The following is an 18,600-nucleotide window of genomic DNA, read 5'->3' on the forward strand; positions in this document are numbered from 1 at the left end:
CTAAACAACAGATTCATTCAGGGACTCATTTAAGGATGTTTACTTTGCTCATTATTTATTACTGAATATTTATTTTCTGTATTTGCACAGTCAGTTTGTTTACATTTCTTTCTTCTTTTAGTATATTCTGCCTGGCCTGCAGAGAGAAACAAAAAGAATCTCAGGGTTGTATGTGATGTCATGTATGTACTCTGAAACAAATTTGAACCTCTATCAGATCACCCCTTATCCTCTGTCACTCCAAGAAGACCAAAATTCACTCATCCTATCCTCATGAGGCGCGGTCTCCAATCCAGGCACTGTCCTCGTAAATCTCCTCTGCCCCCTCTCTAAAGCATTCTGCATCCATCGGGAGGTGACCAGAACTGAACACCATATAGCAAGTGGGGACTAACTATGTCTTGCATTGCTGACATATGACCTCACAGCTCAACATGCCATAGGCCTTCTTAACAACACCATCAACCTGTTCAGCAGCTTTGAGGACCCCAATATCTCTGAGTTCTTCCACACTGTTCAGAGCCCTCCCATTAACATCCTGCCTTCAATTTTGACCTACCAAAATGTAGTTTAGTCAGGAATAATTATACAAAAATAGAAACACAAGCAATAAGATCCCACAATTATACAATTCTTTTATTTTATTGGTATTAATGGACTACATTGACCGAGTACTGAGGGATGCTTCCCCACTTTTCATTGAATGATCCATTGGTGTCCCTTGCATTCACTCGAGAGGAGAGCACTACTTTATCCCATCCAGGAAATGGTGGGCTGGACTTGGAATTCATGTGCAACCATGCATTAAAGCTGAGTCTCGTGGAATGTCTTCATCAGTTGATGTGTACCTCTGGTCGTTTGAATGGACCGGGTCACATCAGCCAAGGGTGGGAAGTAACAAGGTTGGGGAGGGGCTGCCATTCAACACCAAGGAATACTTATGGCAGACCTAATCTGGGGAATGTGGTCTCCTCGTCAATATCTTAGTGGGACCTGGCCCTGTAACCAACACTGAGCCCTTTAGTCAAGAGTTAAACAAGAAAATCTGCACAAGCTGAGGTTGAGGGCAGTGCGCAAATGTGCCGGAGAAACTCAGCAGGTCAGAGGAAGTAAAGAGTAATCTCTCTTTTTTTTTTAGGTAGACTTTGCACGATTTTACCAATCTGAAGACTCTCTGATATCTCGGCATTGGCCATTCACACAGGAATTACCAAAACACCAAATCTCCGTTTCTTTACGCAAGTTTAGACCGTGTACCGGTGGTGCAGTAAGTAAAGAGGCGGGAATGGCCAACACCACTGCGGTGAAGTCCTATTCATTAGCCCATTGTTCACAGAACGCCTGCGGTTCACTTTAGCCCACAGGTGATCCGGGAAATTGACAAGGGGTCGAGGAGGTAAAATGTCGGGATGGGAATGGCACCCTCATCCCACTTCTGAGCTCTTTACACAGCGCGCGCTCCCAGAAAATTGGGATATTTCCTGGAACACAGCAGCTGCATAAAAAAAACCATAAATGTTTTGAGCCTGAGGTATTCGTCAGGCACAAGAAAAAATGTGAGTGGGGGAAGGAGGAAGGAGGGGGGAGGAGCACAGGTAAGAGGTAATAAGTGGATGCAGTAAAAAGCTGAGAAGTGACAGTGGAAGAGGGAAGAGGGCTGAGGTGGAAAGAAGGGAAGGGGAGTACGAAACTGGAGGAAAGGAACGAGAGAGACTGGAGGGTGGGGGGTGGGGATTAACAGAAACTGGAGGGTAGGTATTTATGCCATCTGGTTGGAGATGTCCAAGACGGAATATAAGGTGGTGTTCCTCCAATTTACGGATGAGCTCAGTTTGGCCGTACACAAGGCCACGGATGGACATGCCAGTGTGTGGAATTAAAACGGTTGGCCACTGGGAGGACCTTGCTGTTGAAGCGGGCAGATTGAAGGCCTCTCAACGAAGTGATCTCCCCCAGTCAAGCCTGTGCTCAAGACAAGCACAGTGCATTGCTCACCAGCACGGTGTGGCTCGAGCACTCTCTGCTCAGACATTGGTTATCCAATCAGGCATCAGGGATTGGACAAATGCTGCAGTGACAGATCTCAGTTATCAGTTGGGTCCTTTGAGAGGGTACAAGGGTTGCGCTCTGCAATAGAACGTCTATCCCTGTGTCTCTGAGACAGCAGCACCATTTAATACCAGCCGAGTTTATACTCCAGTCTACAAAGTGAGGTATGAACCCTTGACCTCCTGATTCAGAGACAAGTGGTACCATGTTGCAGTGTCAATCAAAACTACAGAATACCTGTCATAAGAGCAGGATATTGAGGAGCCCTGCCAACGTGACATATAAAGTCACTTTGTAAATGATCAGTTACAGCTCAATTATCACAGAAAAATACTGAAAAGTGGTATGGCATCCAACAAGAAATAGACAGCCAAACAGATGAAAAAAAATATTGCGTCTAGGCATTTGTTCAGTCATAGATTTTTGTAAGTATTAAGTTCATGGCAACTCAGAAATAATAATAATAACACGTCTTTTTAATGAATGTGGGAGTGGGGTTTGATTAATTTTCTCATCAATTAAGCCAGCCACTTTTATGGATGAGAACATCTTCCATTTTATACTCTCAATATGAAGTTCAGTTCATGCCCACAGGTGGAAAGAAACTATTTCTGAACTAAGACAAATTACTGTAAATTCTGAAAGTCACAAAAAAAATGGTTTAGAACTATTCAGCAGGTCAAGCAGAACCTGAGGAGAGAGACTAATAATGTGCTGACATGGTCTATCTCCTCCCTGATGGATTAGATTGTTGTGGACATAGATCGGCATCGTATTGTGGGCTGAAGGGCCTGGGTTGTGCCGTAGTGTTCAATGTTCATTCACTTTATCCATGCCTCTCATGGTTCTATAAACCTCAATTTAGGTCACCCCTCAGCTTCCTGGGGAATAAGACCCAGTCTATCTGGCCTCTCCCTATAACTCAAGCCCTGCACCTCCCACCCTCTTCAACTCATTGATATCCTTGGGAACACATGAATTCATTTTACGTTGGACTTCCAAAGCAAGCAGGAATGGATATTCAGTCCACCAACACCAGTTATTCTGAACTCACTCTATGTAGAAATGACAAGTCTGCCTCTCATCTCGATCCTTTGTTAATATGTTTGTGGTTTAACTGTCCAAACTTCTTCCCTGGTAATTTATACACAGATACTGTGCCACCCTCCGTGGCATTCCAGATACAGTATATACTGTGATGGAGGCTCCTATTTTAAAAATCAATTTTCAGGTGTTTCCTGCTAAAATTATGGCAAATATATTGGATAACCCACATAGAAAACACTCACATTGGGTGGCACGGTTAGCATACCGCAGTGGTTTTCAAACTGCCCCCCTAAACTCACATACCACTTTTAAGTAATCCCTATGCCATCAGTGCTCTGTGATTAGTGAGGGGTTGGTTAAGGTGGTATGTGAGTGGGAAGGGAAGGTTGAGAATCACTGCTCTAGACCCAATTGGTAATGAAATATTTCGCTTGAGAAAAAATTGTCACTGGCCCATTTCCTTTGGAGTTATGAAACCGTGCACGTAATGAGGTACAATTATACTAGTGGTTTTCAAACTTTTTCTTTCTACCCACATCCCACCTTAAGCAATCCCTTGCTAATCACAGAGCACTTATGGCATAGGGATTACTTAAGGTAGAATGTGAGTTCAGAGAAGCAATTTGAAAACCATGCCAGCGATCAGACCAGGGTTCGAATCCCATGCTTCCTTTAAGGAGTTTGTACATTCTCCCAGTGTCTGCGAGAGTTTCCCCCCGGGGGCCTCCAGTTTCCGCCCACCCTTCAAAACGTACCATGGGTTGTAGATCGATTGGGCGGTCCGGGCCCATGGGCCAAAATGACCTGTAACCATGCTGTAAATTTAAATTTTAAAAATAATTCTTCCTTTATGATTGTCATCTACCAAAGGTTCCTAGAAGACTGCCCGTACTTTCAAAGTTTGTTTTCTTTCTTCTTAAGTAAATCTTCACTCAATAAAACTGATAATTTGCCTGTGTTGTTTTGCCTTCCCTGATTGAAACCCGTTTATTCCTCACACAACACCACTTTGCAATAATAATAAAACTGCAGTTAAATGAGCATCTTATATGCTCAAAAATCTGCCTTCAGCGTCATCACTGAGAATAAACCTTCTATTCACAGACAATATCCCATGTTATTTAGTGCACCCTCATCTATCTTCCATTTCTTTAAATAAATATTTATAGAAAAAGGAATGTTTAGAATGTAAATGACACATTAGTGTGGGAGAGTGGAAACCAATTATCCTTAGGTTGATGTAATATTACTGAGCATGTGTAGGTGGAGTCTCACTTGCTTGTTAGATGATGCATGACCTCAACATGTTCGTTCAAAGCCAAACGAGAACAATTTTGCCTTCTCCACATTGTCATCATTTACCAAAATCTGGAGCAGCAGCGCTGCTGCCGTTGCGGACCCGCGGGGAGCGAGGGAGCTGAGATGCGGCGCTCCCCGGTGGGGGTGGGGAGGTCGAGCCGTTGGCGCCATGTGGCACCACGCGGAACAGCCTGTTGAGGGAGCCGACGGTGGCTTTAGTTGAGATCCCGCGACTGCGGGGTCTGCGCCTAAGGTGGCGGCGCCTATCAATCGACAGCAGCCACGAAGACTCCTAGGCAATTCCTGCCGGCTGAGAATCTGCCTGCCTTGCAGCAGACAAAAAAAATTTCATGCAATATGATACTGTTTTATTACCATGATAATAAACTGAATTTTGAAGTTTGTAGAAGACCCCAAACCAGGAACAATGAAAATAGAATACTGGGGAAGTTGTTAAAAATCCAATAGGAAAGTTGGCTACAAATTCTTTATCTAGAGAGTGGTCTCAGACACAGAGTCATAGGAAGCTAATTGTACTGAATGCAATTTAAAGAGAAAATGGATACATGCACAGGGGAGAAAGAAGCAAGAGGTTGCGCTCTTCCGGCTATTGGTGAATTAGGAGGAGGCTTGTGGGGAGTGTAAAAATTGGTTAGGATCAGATGCATCAAGCTGCCTGCTTCAATGCTTCAAGGTTTTTCTCTTCTGTCACATACAAGTGGAGGTCACTCTATAATACTCCAGTGAAGTCAGATTAAATGATCAGATCCAGGGCCTCACAATAGAAATAGTCTTTCTACTTTTCATTTTTCCGTTAGTTCTCAACAAAGCCCGACTGTGTTGTCTTTTCTGCAGAAGCACACTGGCTATATTTGGATTACCAATAGTCTCAAGTAAAATAAAACAAACAGCTGTGCAGAATATTTTACACAGGCAAAATCGGCAGGAAGCCCTAGAACTTCTAAAGGTTCTGGAGATAAAAGTGACTTTGCCAAGCATGAAGATTCAGAACAACGCATTGAAAACAGTGACAGATGGTCCTACCAGGATCTACAGTGCCAAGAAAAAAAAAAGAAAAAAAGTGATGTTATTGAAAATGACTAGAAAGTTCTCAGATGAATTCAATGTTCCCAGCCCTTGCAAATGCTCGGCTGCCTTAAGGGCTCATAAAGGGAAAAAAACATAACCTGTCAATACCGAGATTACAATGTAGTACAAGTCAGTACTTGAACCTGACTGTACACACAACAGGGAGTAGAGCATCTCACAGAAGCAGTTGCTAACAAACCTATCCCGCGAAAATTCTCTTTTCAACTACACAAGTTGTCAGATGATACCACCCAAGAGTTAAGGGGGTAGCATTTGGTGCTGAACTTTGCACAAGCTCTTGGCTGCCGAATGGGCTGGTGGGATCGTTAGTGGGGCATGATCGACAGACGACAGGGAAGGCTCATTGGGCAAGGCACGGCTGCCTCCGAGGTGCATTGGTGTCGTCAATAAAATGATGGAAACATCAATTGTTTTATGTTGGGCAGAAAAACAAGATGAACTCCATTAACATGTTGGCATTGGTGAGCAACTCAGTAGGTTCATCTCAAGGGTAGGTAATGCATTTCTTTTTTGCGTGGCATAGTTAGTGCAGAAGATACTATTACCACACCAGCGACCCGGATAATAATTAGCTGCTGATGGTAACGATTTTGTACTTTGTTCGCGTGGGTTTCCAGCTTCCTCCCGTGACCCAGAGATGTATAGGTTTGGTAAATTAATTGCTCACATGGGGTTGTTAAGGCAGCATTGAGCTCGTGGACTGAAAGGGCCTGTTACCGTGGTGTAACGCTAAGTTTCCAAAAAAACATATTCCCGCTTAATCACACATCAGCAAAACAAAAACCAGGGAATAAAGTAGTTGGTTATTGTGCAAAGTACTGGAATGCTTATTTTCTAGAGTCAAGATATTCAAAGACCTCTTGACCACTTGTTTATTGTCTTACTTTGATTGGGATGCAATTTATTTCTGTGACAAATAAGGCATTCCAGAGAGCACACCAGGTGCAAGTTTGTGACTGAGCCACAGAGCGAGCCAAAAGTTTGGTTCGAGCGACCTACCAGAAGGACTGATCTCACCCAGGGGTAATTGTGAGAGAGTGGGAGCGGGAGAGTCTGATTGAGTAAGGAGTGCATGAGACTGGGTTGCCGAACTGAGTAGCAGTGTGCGAAAGGCTGAGCAGGTGAGAATGTGTGAGATTGGGAGAACGATTGAGAGTGCGAGAGATCAGGTGAGAGAATGAGAGTGCAAGAGTGAATAAGAATTTGTGTGCACGATAGGGCGAGTTAGCATGTGAGTGTAAATGAGCGAGCATGTGAAGGAGTGGGGGTGTGAGAGAGCACGAATGTAAATGAGTATACAGGTGTCTGTGCACATGACATTGAGTGTGGGGAATGGGAGTGAGGATCTGAGCTCGCAAGTGCCAGTGAAAGATCAGCACATGAATGTGTGCCAGTGGCTTTGTGTGGGTATTGGTGGCTATGTGAGTGCGTGTGCCAGCGAAAGAGAGACTGTGAGTGAGTGTCTATGTCAGTGGGTGTGTGTGCGCACCATTGGCGGGGCAGCATCAGTTTTGAGCCTGGTTTTCTCCACTGCTCTGAAGTTCTCATCCACCTGTTTAACTCTTCCACGCTAAGAAGCATCCCTGTACTTCAGCAACATCATGTGTGCATGCATATCAATGAAAGAGTGTGTGTATGTCTGTCAGCGACTGTGCAAGTGAGTGAGTGTGTGCATGTGTGTGTTTGTGTGTGCATGGTGAGTGTCTGTGAGACCTACTCACAGAGATAGATGCAGAGGTTTTGTGAGGAGGGGGAGGGTTGCCCTTTTGTCCACCTGCGGGCAGAAAGCCGACAAAGAAAACCGTGCAAGAGGTGAACCGGTAGCCATGCTGAGGGGGTTGCAGGGCAGAATGATGTTGCTGAAGAACAGGGATGCTTCTTAGCGTGGAAGAGTTAAACAGGTGGATGAGAACTTCAGAGCAGTGGAGAAAACCAGGCTCAAAACTGATGCTGCCCCGCCAATGGTAATAGGTGAATGGTGACTGGTGTGGGCAAGGAAAGATGAGCTCAAGAAGGTAGGAAACTGGCCAAGAGCATATGCAAGCCTGCACAGACATCACAATAATATTTAAAAGTTCCCTTTGGTTTAATATGGGGGGAGGGGGGAAGGAAATAAAAGACATTCAGTGTGTAAAAATTAGCAAAGAAAGCAGGGTTGGTTGGTCCTGAATTGGCGTAAATGCTTATTATTGCAGAACTTTGCCCTTTTCTTAAGTGGTTGAGATCTGTAGAGGGGTTCAAGGAGCTGTTACTTTAACCTGATTATTGCCTGAACCTGCTTTTTAACCCAACGTTGCAGAGGGAATTGAAAACACATCGCAAGACTCTATCATGTCTCTGTTAGCATCCAAATTTAAATAGCCTTTAGTCATTTATGTTGTTTATGCAGCTGCTGCATTCTGGGAAATTATTCCCAAATTCTCGGAACGCAGTCTATGTAAAAAGGTCGGAACGAAAATGAGTGACTCATTCCCGTTCCGAAATTTTACCTGCAACACCCTGTAGACGTTATTGTGGACTGCAACAATGGGCTAATGAATGCAATGTAAAGGGCGACGTGGACCCACGTCCAGCCTACGTAAGCGCCGCAAGATGGCATTTAGTCTAAACGCGCAGCGATATCCCTACACAGGCCATTCTGTGTGAACAGCCACTCCGGAAGGGAAAAATAACGTTATTGATATGTAAAAAACATAGTTGAGACAAAAGCAAGTGAATGTTGATTTCCATTTTCTGTACTAACACCTGCAGGTTGGAAATATTGGTAGCAGTCATTGAGCAGCAGATTGCAAACATCTACATCAGAGCAAAGCGAGGGGCGGGTGCAAATCTCAGTCGGCTTGAATCTTGTGCATGAATGTCTGATGGTCAGCTACGACCTGAATTACCACCTCCACGACCATCGCAAACTCGGTGGCACCTTAGTGCAGATCAGTTTCAATGTGGGTTTTTTAATTGAGTCATTAGTCATTTCCCCGTGCAGTTTTGTTTCAAATGCTTCCTGCAAAAGACTGACTCGAGCCAGTGGAACTGCATCAGGATAAAGGGAGCTGGCTTCCCTTTATCATTATTGTTCCACTGCAAGTAGGCGAGTTAGTTGTGTTTCGAGTGGACACAGGAGGAACTCAGTAGGTTAGGCAGCATCCATGGGTAGAAACAGTCGACATTCTGAGTCTGAATTCCTTTATAAGATAGAACTGGTGATACAACTTATATAGAGAGGGAATTAAGCGGGGAAGAGGCATAGAGGTGATAGAGAACAGGACAAATGGTATGGGAGGTGGAGAGGAAGGTAGAGGGAAAACCCTCGAGGAAGGACGGGATGGTTAGAGAACATCTGTTGATAAAGGGACCCAACCTGAAACATGGACCGACCATTTCCATCCGTGAATGCTCTCTGACCCGCTGAGTCCCCTCTGCTCCAGATTCCGGCCTCTGCAGGGGTTCTTTTTGGTGTGTTTCTCTATGTTGCAATGCTGAAGTATCATGCTTAACAGTTTGTCCATCCCATTTAGTCTCCCCTTGTACCTTCAAACATGAACTCGGGCAAGGGAGAGTTTAAACGTGCTCAGCCCAGGTGAAGTGTCTGGACCCGAGACACTGACTTTCCAGATGTTGCCTGACCCGCTGAGCTTCTCCAGTAGTTTGTTTTTCGTCACTCTAGAAATTCTACCAGTCTGTGTCTCCAAGGAGCTTCTAAACAACCCACAGCCGAACAATGGCAGGGGTGGGAGAAAGATTATTTAATAATAGCTTGATCTAAGCTTTTAATGGGTTGGTTGAGAAACACTGGAGCAGCTGTGTTCCCACAATACCTATTACATGCTGTCAAAAGCTTGGGATCCATTTTCAATGGATAATATCAATCCTCAGAGTTTACTAAACAAGAGGATTGTTCAATCAACTTGCATTGATCATCCTTTAAATTTCAACCCTGTCCTGGAGCATACTGAACAATAGTATTGGATCCATCTGTGCTTCACACAAATCCCTTCTAATCCCAGAAACAACAGCTGTCTGCTCCAGCAATACGAGAATTCCTTTCCTTTACTCTGAAGTTGAATTGTAACCGGTTCGAGGATCACGCATAGCACTGTTTTCAGTCACCATCGCTCCTCAGGTTGCCTGCTCCCAGAGCTCCGACAATTTGGCCTTTAAACACCTGTCCAATCGTGGAAGGCAATAAGCAAAATGCAATTTTTTGTAAAGTCAGGCAGTGAATTATTTTGGACTAATGTGGCGGCTCTGGCGTGTAAATGCAACAGAGCAAACCACGAGATGCAGGAGGAGATCAGTAGGTCTCCACAGAGGGTGACTGACCATATCCACCCATGGACACTGGGTTCTTCCAGCATCTCGTGGTTTGCCCAAAATTCCGTGCCCAAGACGGTGGTGCCCATGATTGGCAGCAGACCACGAGGATTCTGGGCTCCAGGGGAATAGCGGACCGCTACAGGGCACCAGAGCAGCAGAACAATTCGCCTCCCCTGAAGCAAGGAGAAGACTGGGAGAGGCTCCTACAGGAGAGGAGTCCATGGCAGTGGACCACCGAGGTGCTCGATGGCCAAAGAAAACATACCAGGCTGCTGGTGGACACCAGCTCATGGGAGTTGGGGATTGGGACCGGGATACTCGAGGGTGGTGAGTGCAAAAATGGCTCCCGAAGACCCTCAGGGAGCTTGGGTTCACCAGTGGAGCAGACACCAGGCCACGCAACTGCCAAGGTTGCCGGAGCGCCGGAGGCAGATCCAAGGGATGCTCGGTGTCTCCGAAGGGACCCTGCTTCACTTTCACTGGGTCAGCACCAAGGCCATTCCCCCACCCAAAATGAGGTATTGTGACCCCCCGCCAACTCACGCAGCCATTGCTGACTACTCCCCCCATCCACAGCCTAGCATCACTAGCGTCTAGTATCATGTTTGTCAGAGGAGGGGGAAGGAGAGGCAGCGGGGTTGTATGGAGGAGGTTCATGGTAGGCACCACCCCGCCCCAAAAGCCAGATTGTGCTCCCCATGGTTCCCTAATGCCCATTGCTAAGACTTGTTCTGGCGCTGGCCCTGCTCTTTTATTGGTGGGGGGGGGCAGCCGGGCTAGGGGCATTTTTTTTTATGTGCCTCTCCACCAAGCAAAAGCAAACAAATTTTGAGTGCGACGTACATGACAATAGAGGAATGTTGATTCCTGTAGTTTTTATAAAATGTTTCTCTGACTGCAACAGAGAGCAGCTTCTGACAGGCAACATACAGCCATCAGTAATTAGTATGTAGCATGAACACATCTGTTCCCCCCCCCCCCCCCCACCCCAATTCCACAGTTAGATAAAGTATTAAACTGTAAGCAAAGTGTACGTCAAGTAGCATTTGGACTTTTTTAAGCCCAGTGTTGAAAACGTTTTTTTTTAAATTCAATGTTGCTTGTGTACTTCCTTCAACGACACAGTCCATTCTTGGCAATGTATGTTCTGGCGGTTAAAACTGATTAGAATGAGCTTTTTGTTCTTCCTTCCCCAGTCCCCTCACAACTTTCAGCTGTTGTCTGGTCACTTGGCCTCTGCGCTTCAACTCAACAGAACTGATCCCTCTTTGAACCTTTTATCAGTCAATGCCAAATGTCATTTCCCAAAGTTGATTATATTTTAAAACACGAAGCTAGCGTCCTGTTAATCTGAGATGGATTAATCTTCTTAGGAAATTACACGTGCCGGTAAAGCCTTCAAAATGGTCATGCTGGTGTTGAGAAAAATTGGTGTGGGTTTCAAGGAAGTCAAGGGATTTCACTTGGGTGACACGAGACCTCTCGGCACATCAGTAGACAGACTGATGGGCAGGTTGGATTGTAGAAAACTCAGTCAGAACATCATTCAGGAACAGCCAGCATTTATCTATCATAGCCATAGAATCATACAATGCGAAACGGGCCCTTCAGCCCATCCAATCAAAATGTCACACCCACATTGGTCCCAACTGCCTGGGTTTGGCCCCTAACCCTCTAAACCCCTCGCATTCACATCCAATTTATTTTACTTAAAACATTGCAATAGTACCTGCCTCATCCACCTCCTCCTCCCTACACTCACCATGTAAAAAAGTTACCCCTCAAGTTCCTGTTAAATCTGTTCACCCCCCCTTCCATAAATCTACATCTTCTATGACTGGCAAAAGACTCTGTGCGTTCACTTGATCTATTCCTTTCGTGAGTTTGTATCCTTTGATATTCATCATCTCTTAATCTGCTGAAATTTTAAATTTTTGCTGGTTTTTTTTATTTTTAAATTCAGACATCCAGCACCGTAACAGGCCCTTCCAGCCCACGAGCCCGTGTCACCCAATTACACCCCCGGTACGTTTTGAACGGTGGAAGGAAACTGGTGCCTGGGGAGAACGTGCAAACTTCTTACAGGGAGTTTAAGGTCCTGATCACTGGTGCTGAAACCAGTGGTGCACTAACCGTGCTGCCCGTGTTGCAGTTGTGTATTCTAACTACCTGTGTGACTGCAGCAAGTAAGAATTTTGGTTCATTTGTACGCTGCACTCATGTTAATAAACTCACATTGAGTATTCTCTTATTTAGTTTTTTAGTTACAGAAAGAACAACCCTGAATGCAGGATTTTGTACAAGCCAACTATTTTGCTAATGGTCCTTCTGAGAAAGAGTCATCCTTATCCAGTTCAGCTCATTTGTCACAATGTGCAGATGCACCAAAATTTGTTCTTACTGCAGCCACACAAAACTGCAATGGTATAAATCAGTGGTTCTCAACCTTTACCTTTCCACCCGCATCCCCCTTTAAGTAATCCCTAGGCCATTGGGGCTCTGTGATTAGTCAGGGATTGCTGAGTGGGAAGGGAAGGTTGAGAACCACTGCTCCAGACCCAATTGCCACTGAAATATTTTGCTGGAGAAAAGTTGTCATTGGCCCATTTCCTTCGGAGTTCTGAAACCGTGCACATAACGAGTCAATGATATACGATTAAAACAGTGGTTTTCAAACTTTTTCTTTCCACCCACATCCCACCTTAAGCAATCCCTTACTAATCACAGAGCACCGATGGGCTAGGGAATACTTAAAGTGGGACGTGAGTGGAAAGGAAAAGTTTGAGAACCACTGGGTTAAATTAAATTACTTCAGTATGGCAAGGTAGAGAGATAATAAATATAAAAGGATGGATAAAGAAGTATTTGCAGTAACTTGTTCTATGATTTGAGTAGCAATTGAGAAGGGATTGTTTAAGGTGGTCTGTGAGTGGGAAGGAAAGGTTGATAATCACTGCTCTAGACCTAATTGTTCCTGAAATACTTTGCTGGAGAGAAATGGTCATTGGCCCAATTCCTTTGGAGTTATGAATCCGTGCACATAACAAATCAATGAGGTACAATGTGGTTTTAAAACTTTTCCACCCACATACCACCTTAAGCAATCCCTTACTCATCACAGAGCACCTACAGCATAGGGAATATTTAAACTGGTATGTGAGTGGAAAGAGAAAGGTTGAAAACCACTGAGCTAGAATATCACCCCTCCTCCACTCCCTTCTGTGATCTATGGCCATGCCAATCTTAAATCCAATTTACCAACTTGCTGAAGATTCCACCCGACATAGTATTTTGGATTGAAACAAAAAATAAATTCTACAAATGCTATAGTTGTAGCAAATGCACAAAAATGTTGGAAGAACACAGCAGGTCCTGCAACGTCCATCAGTGGTAAAGATATACACCTAAAGTTTTGGAGCTGAGCCATTTTTCAAGGTTTATCCTTATGGTCTGTAAGGAGTTTGCATGATCTTCCCGTGTCCAGGTGGATTTCATCCCACATTAGTAGATTAATCGGTCACATGATAAAGGAACAGAGGTAGGCCATTTGGCCCATCCAGTGTGCTCCAAAAATCCACCGAGCTAAACTCTTCTCATATCTAGTTCCAAATTTCAGCCTTTTCCCTATATCCATTGATGCCCTGTCTAATTAGAATCCTATCAATCTCCTCCTTAAACTCCCCCAATGGTCCGGCCTCCACACCTGAATGCAGCAACAAATTCCCCAAATCCGCAACCCTCTGGCTAAAGAAATTTTTCCTCATCTCTGTTTTAAATGGGTACCTTCTACTTCTAAGACTGTGCCCTCTTGTCCTGGATTCACCCACCAAGGGAAACATCTTATTCATATCTACCCTTTCAGCATTGAAATGTTTCTATGAGATCCCCTCTCATTCTTCTATTCTCCATTGAATACAGTCCAAGAGCTAATGTTCCTCCTTGTACTAGGAATCATCCTGATAAATCTTCTCTTAATCCTCTCCAACATCAGTACATCCCTTCTAACATAAGGGGCCTGAAACTGCACGCAGCTACTCCAAATGACGTCTCACCAGTGCCCCATAGAGCCTCATCAACACCTCTTTACTCTTATACACTATTCCTCTTGAAATGAATGCCCACATAGCATTCACTTTCTTTACTACGATCCAACCTGGTGGTTAACCTTTAGAGTATCCTGCTCGAGACCCCAAAGTCACTTTGTACCTGAATTTTGAATTTTCTCCCCATCCAAATAATAATCTGTCTGTTTATTTCCTCTTCCAAAATGTACAACAGTACATCTCATCTGCCATTTCTTTTCCCCCCTCTCCTAAACTGTCCAAGTCTCTCTGCAGCCATTCAGTTTCTTCAACACTTCCTTTTCCACCACCTACCTTGGTGTCATCTGCAAATTTGGCCACAAAACCATTCAATCCATAATCTAAATCATGAATCTATATTGTAAAAAGAAACAGCCCAACATCGACCCCTGGGGAGCACCACTAGTAACCGGCAACCAACAGGATCCCTTTATTCCCACCCTTTGCTTTCTGCCCATCAGCCAATGCTCCACCCAGTCTAATACCTTTCCTGTAATTCCCTGGGCTCTCACTTTATTATGATGCACCTTATTGAAGGCCTTTTGAAAATCCAAATACACAACATCCACAGCCTCTCCCTTGTCCATCCTTCTTGAGATTACCTCAAAAAAGTTCCAATAATTTAGTCAGGCAAGATCTTTCCTTCTTGAAACCATGCTGACTTGGGCCTATCATGCCAAGAACCTCAAGGTATTTCATAACCTCGTCCTTGAGGACTGACTCCAATAACTTCCCAACTACCGACGTCAGACTAATAGGCCTATAATTTCCTTTTTTGCGCCTCCCTCCTTTCTTAAACAGCGGAACTACATTTGCAACCTTCCAATCTTCAGGAACCATTCCAGAGTCCATTGAATGCTGGAAAATCAATTCCAATGCCTCCACAATCTCCAAAGCCACCTCCTTCAGGACCTGTGGGTGCACCTCATCCAGTCTGCAAGACTTATCTATCTTTAGTCATTCAGTTTACTAAGCATTATCTCTCTAATAATCCTGACTGTACTTAATTCTATTCCCTGAGACCTCTGACTATCAGGTATATTGCTATTGTCTTCCTCAATGACGACTGACACAAAATACTCATTTAGTTCTCTGCCATCTCTTTGCTACCCATTATAATTTCTCCAGTATCATTTTCAATTTGCCCTATATCTATCCATGCCTCTCTTTTACTCTTCATATATTTCAAAAAAACTCTTAGTATCCTTTTGTATGTATTTTGCCAACTTCCTTTCACAATTCATCTTTTCTTTCCTAATGACTTTCTTCATCTTTCCGTAAGTTTTTTAAAATTTCCGGTGTTCTGTTTTTCCACTAATTGTCTGCCTTCCCTTTTGCTTTTATTTTAGCCTTAACCTCTCTCATCAGCCACATTCGTGCCATTTTTCCATTCATAATTTTCTTTTCCCTTGGAATATACCCTATCCTGCACTTTATTTATTGTAGAAATATCATTCAATTCTTCTCTGCTGTCCCTCCGCCAAGTTTACATGTGTAGTCGACTTGGGCCAGTTTCTCTCTCATCCCACTGTAATTTCCTTTGTTCCAGTGAAATATTGATACACCTGATATCAGCTTTTCCTTTTCAAATTATGATCACGACTTCCTAAGGGTTCCATTCCCTAATCACCTCAGGTTCATTACACGTCACCAACTCCACAACCTCCGATCCCCAGTGGGCTTATAAACAAGCTGTTCCAAAAAGCCATCCCTTTGGCATTCTACAAACTCTCTCCTGAGATCCAGTACCTTTTTGACTTTCCCAATCCCCTTTCATGTTAAAATCCCCCATAATTATTTTGACATTTTCCTTCTGACACGCTTTTTCTATTTCCATAGTTCACTTCCTGGCTGCTATGTGGGGGCCTGTATATAACTGCTAATAGGGTCCTTTTACCCTTGTCATTTCTTAACTCAGCCTGCAAGGATTCTACGACTTCTGACCCTATGTCCCTTCTTTCTAGTGATTTAGTATCACTGCTGACCATCTGGGCCTTGTCACCCCCTCTACCTACCTGCCTATCTTTCCTACACACTGTGTACCCTTGGTCATTCACCTCCCAATCACATCCATTATTAAGCCACATTTCAGTAATGGCCACAAAGTCCTATCTTTCAATCTGTAGCTGGACAACAAGCCCACCTACTTTATTCCTAATGCTCTGTGCATTTAAGGACAGTCCCCTTAGACCAGTATCTGTTAACGATTTTGTTGCATTTCTATAGTATAGCACGTTATTTTGTCTTTTCACCTGCTCGTCCTTTTTGTCATCTTTGCTGCACATTATTTTTGACTTTTTTCTATTTTCCTCTTTCTCGACCCTAACACCCTGGTTCCCTTCTACCCTAATCTCTGCACTCACATTCTGATTCCCACCCCCCTGCCAAACTAGTTTAAAACCTTCCCTGACCGCTCTGGCAAACCTGCCTGCCAGGATATTGGTCTCCCTCCAGTTCAGATGCAGCCCATCCATTTTGTAGAGGTCTGATTTTCCCCAGAAGAGATCCCAATGATCCACAAATCTGAACCCCTGCCCCTTGCACCAACATTTCAGCCATGCATTCATCTGTCATAAGTCTCTCTGGAGTGTGGCACAGGCAGCAATCCTGAGATTGCCATCTTTGATGTCCTGCTTTTAACTTCGTTCCTAACTCCCTATATTCTCTATTGATCCCCATTCTATTTATGTCATTGGTCCCCACATGGACCATGACACCCAGCTACACACTCTTCCCCTTCAGAATGCTGTGAATTCGATCAGAGACATCCCTGACCCTGGCACTTGGGAAGCAACGTACTATCCAGGAGCCTCACAGAATTCCCTATCCACTTATCTAACCAACCAGTCTCCCATCACCATCGCTCTCCTCTTCTCCCCACTTCCCTTCTGATCCGGGGGACCATCCTCCGTGCTGGAGACGTGACCACCTCGACTTCTCCCTGAAAGGACAGCCCCACCAACAGAATATACCTGCATGGGTATATTTGGCTGGTATTGGTTCATAGGCCAGACGGCCCTGTTACCGTGCTGTATCTCTTAAATTTAAAAATTAATTTAAGAATTTAGGCATACAGCAATGATAACAGGTCATTTTGGCCCATGCACTCGTGCCACCCAATTAACCTACAAATCCTGGCACATTTCAAATGGTGGGAGGAAACCGGAGCTCTGGGGAAAGCCCACACAGACATGGGGAGAATGTACAAACTCTTTAGGACAGCACAGGATTCAAACCCCTGTCCCAGTCCCTGGCGCTGTAACAGCATTGTAACCAGGACGCTAACCGTGCCATGCCAATGTGGGAGAAAATAACTTGCATTTAATTAGAAGCTGAATAAATCAATGTAAGGGAGAAGAATGGCAGGTTATACCTGTGTGGTCTCGATGTGTGGATATTGGCTACAATATTTTCCACATAACATCAATGAAGGAGCAAGAAATTTCTTAAATGTTGACATTGTGGAAGGCATGCGACAATGCATGTCTTACATTCTGTAATTTAAATTCAATATTAAAAGTGCAGCAGCTTAATTATAACTGTTTGACCAAAATGCTGAAAAACTTAATGGAAAAATATATAATTGAATATTCATTGCAAAGAACCTGGAGGCTATCACAGCTAAACACTATCATTGCTAATTTAAAGAAACTGTTCACTGGTAGAATTAACGTACATTCTATTGTGATTTTCGCAACACAAACAGTTGACACTTCACTGAAGTGTTCTCATTAGGAGACTTGCACCGTGCAGAAACATCACAACCAGGAATTATCAATTATGTCTTTTTGCACAGCCGCTGCGTCCCAGGAAACTGTTGCCATTTTCCACGAATGCACGCTGGGTCAAAAGGGGAATGAGGGTGCCATTCCCGTTCCGATATTTTACCACCCCCGTCCCCTTGGTAAATTTCCCAGGATGCCCGCTTACTAACGTCAACTGCAGGCTTTCCGCAGACAGCGGGCTAATGAATAGCCCTTCCGGCAGGCTGTCTAAACTTGTGTAAGGAAACGGAGATTTCGACTTCATGTGTGAATGACCAATGCCGAGACAGCGGACATTCTTCAGACCAATAAAATCACGCAAATTCTTTCTAAAAAACATAAATGAGTTATTTTTTTTAAAAAAGGACTGCAGTTAACACTTCTTTGCTAATGCTGGAGTGATTTCAGATTAATATTGATCCTGGCATTCGCACTTGAGGTTTACTTCCGAGAAGATTACAAAGGAAAAAAACTTGATGATCCAAATGGCTTAATAACAAAATGAAATGCCCTTGAAGCAGAAACTTTGTTGTAATGTTGAAAATGTGATGGTAATGTTTGAGGGAAAAGTGGGAAATGGAAGGGCTTTGAGGAGATGGGGGCTTTTCAATGAGCCCTAATTACAATCTGCATACCCATCAAAAAATTATCGCAATTAGTCTGATTGCAAATCCTCATCAGTCAGGAAGGTGCAGTAGCGTCGACACTTCCAAAGGACATTGAGGAGGGCAAGGCAACTGGCCTGCATTTGGACCACACTTTCCAGGAGTACTATTCAGAGGATCCTGTCTGGCCGTGTCATTGCGTGGGACGGTAGCTGCAAAAGAAGTCAATGCAGACGATCGTCAAAATGCCCGAGACGATCTCCCTTTCCTCTAGTGACAACATTCACCAGGAGTGTTGCTTGAATAGGGCTCAAAGTGTCATTGAGGACC

The 18,600-nt window shown here is 44.1% G+C and overlaps 1 protein-coding gene across 6 annotated transcripts in view; it reads right to left on the minus strand.

Moving 5' to 3' along the window:
- The window catches only part of sox5 (SRY-box transcription factor 5), a 418,360-nt gene that overhangs the window by 122,142 nt on the left and 277,618 nt on the right, over window positions 1–18,600 (minus strand). The window lies entirely within an intron of this gene.

This window comes from Narcine bancroftii, chromosome 13, assembly GCF_036971445.1.
Source record: "Narcine bancroftii isolate sNarBan1 chromosome 13, sNarBan1.hap1, whole genome shotgun sequence".
Lineage (NCBI taxonomy): Eukaryota > Metazoa > Chordata > Chondrichthyes > Torpediniformes > Narcinidae > Narcine > Narcine bancroftii.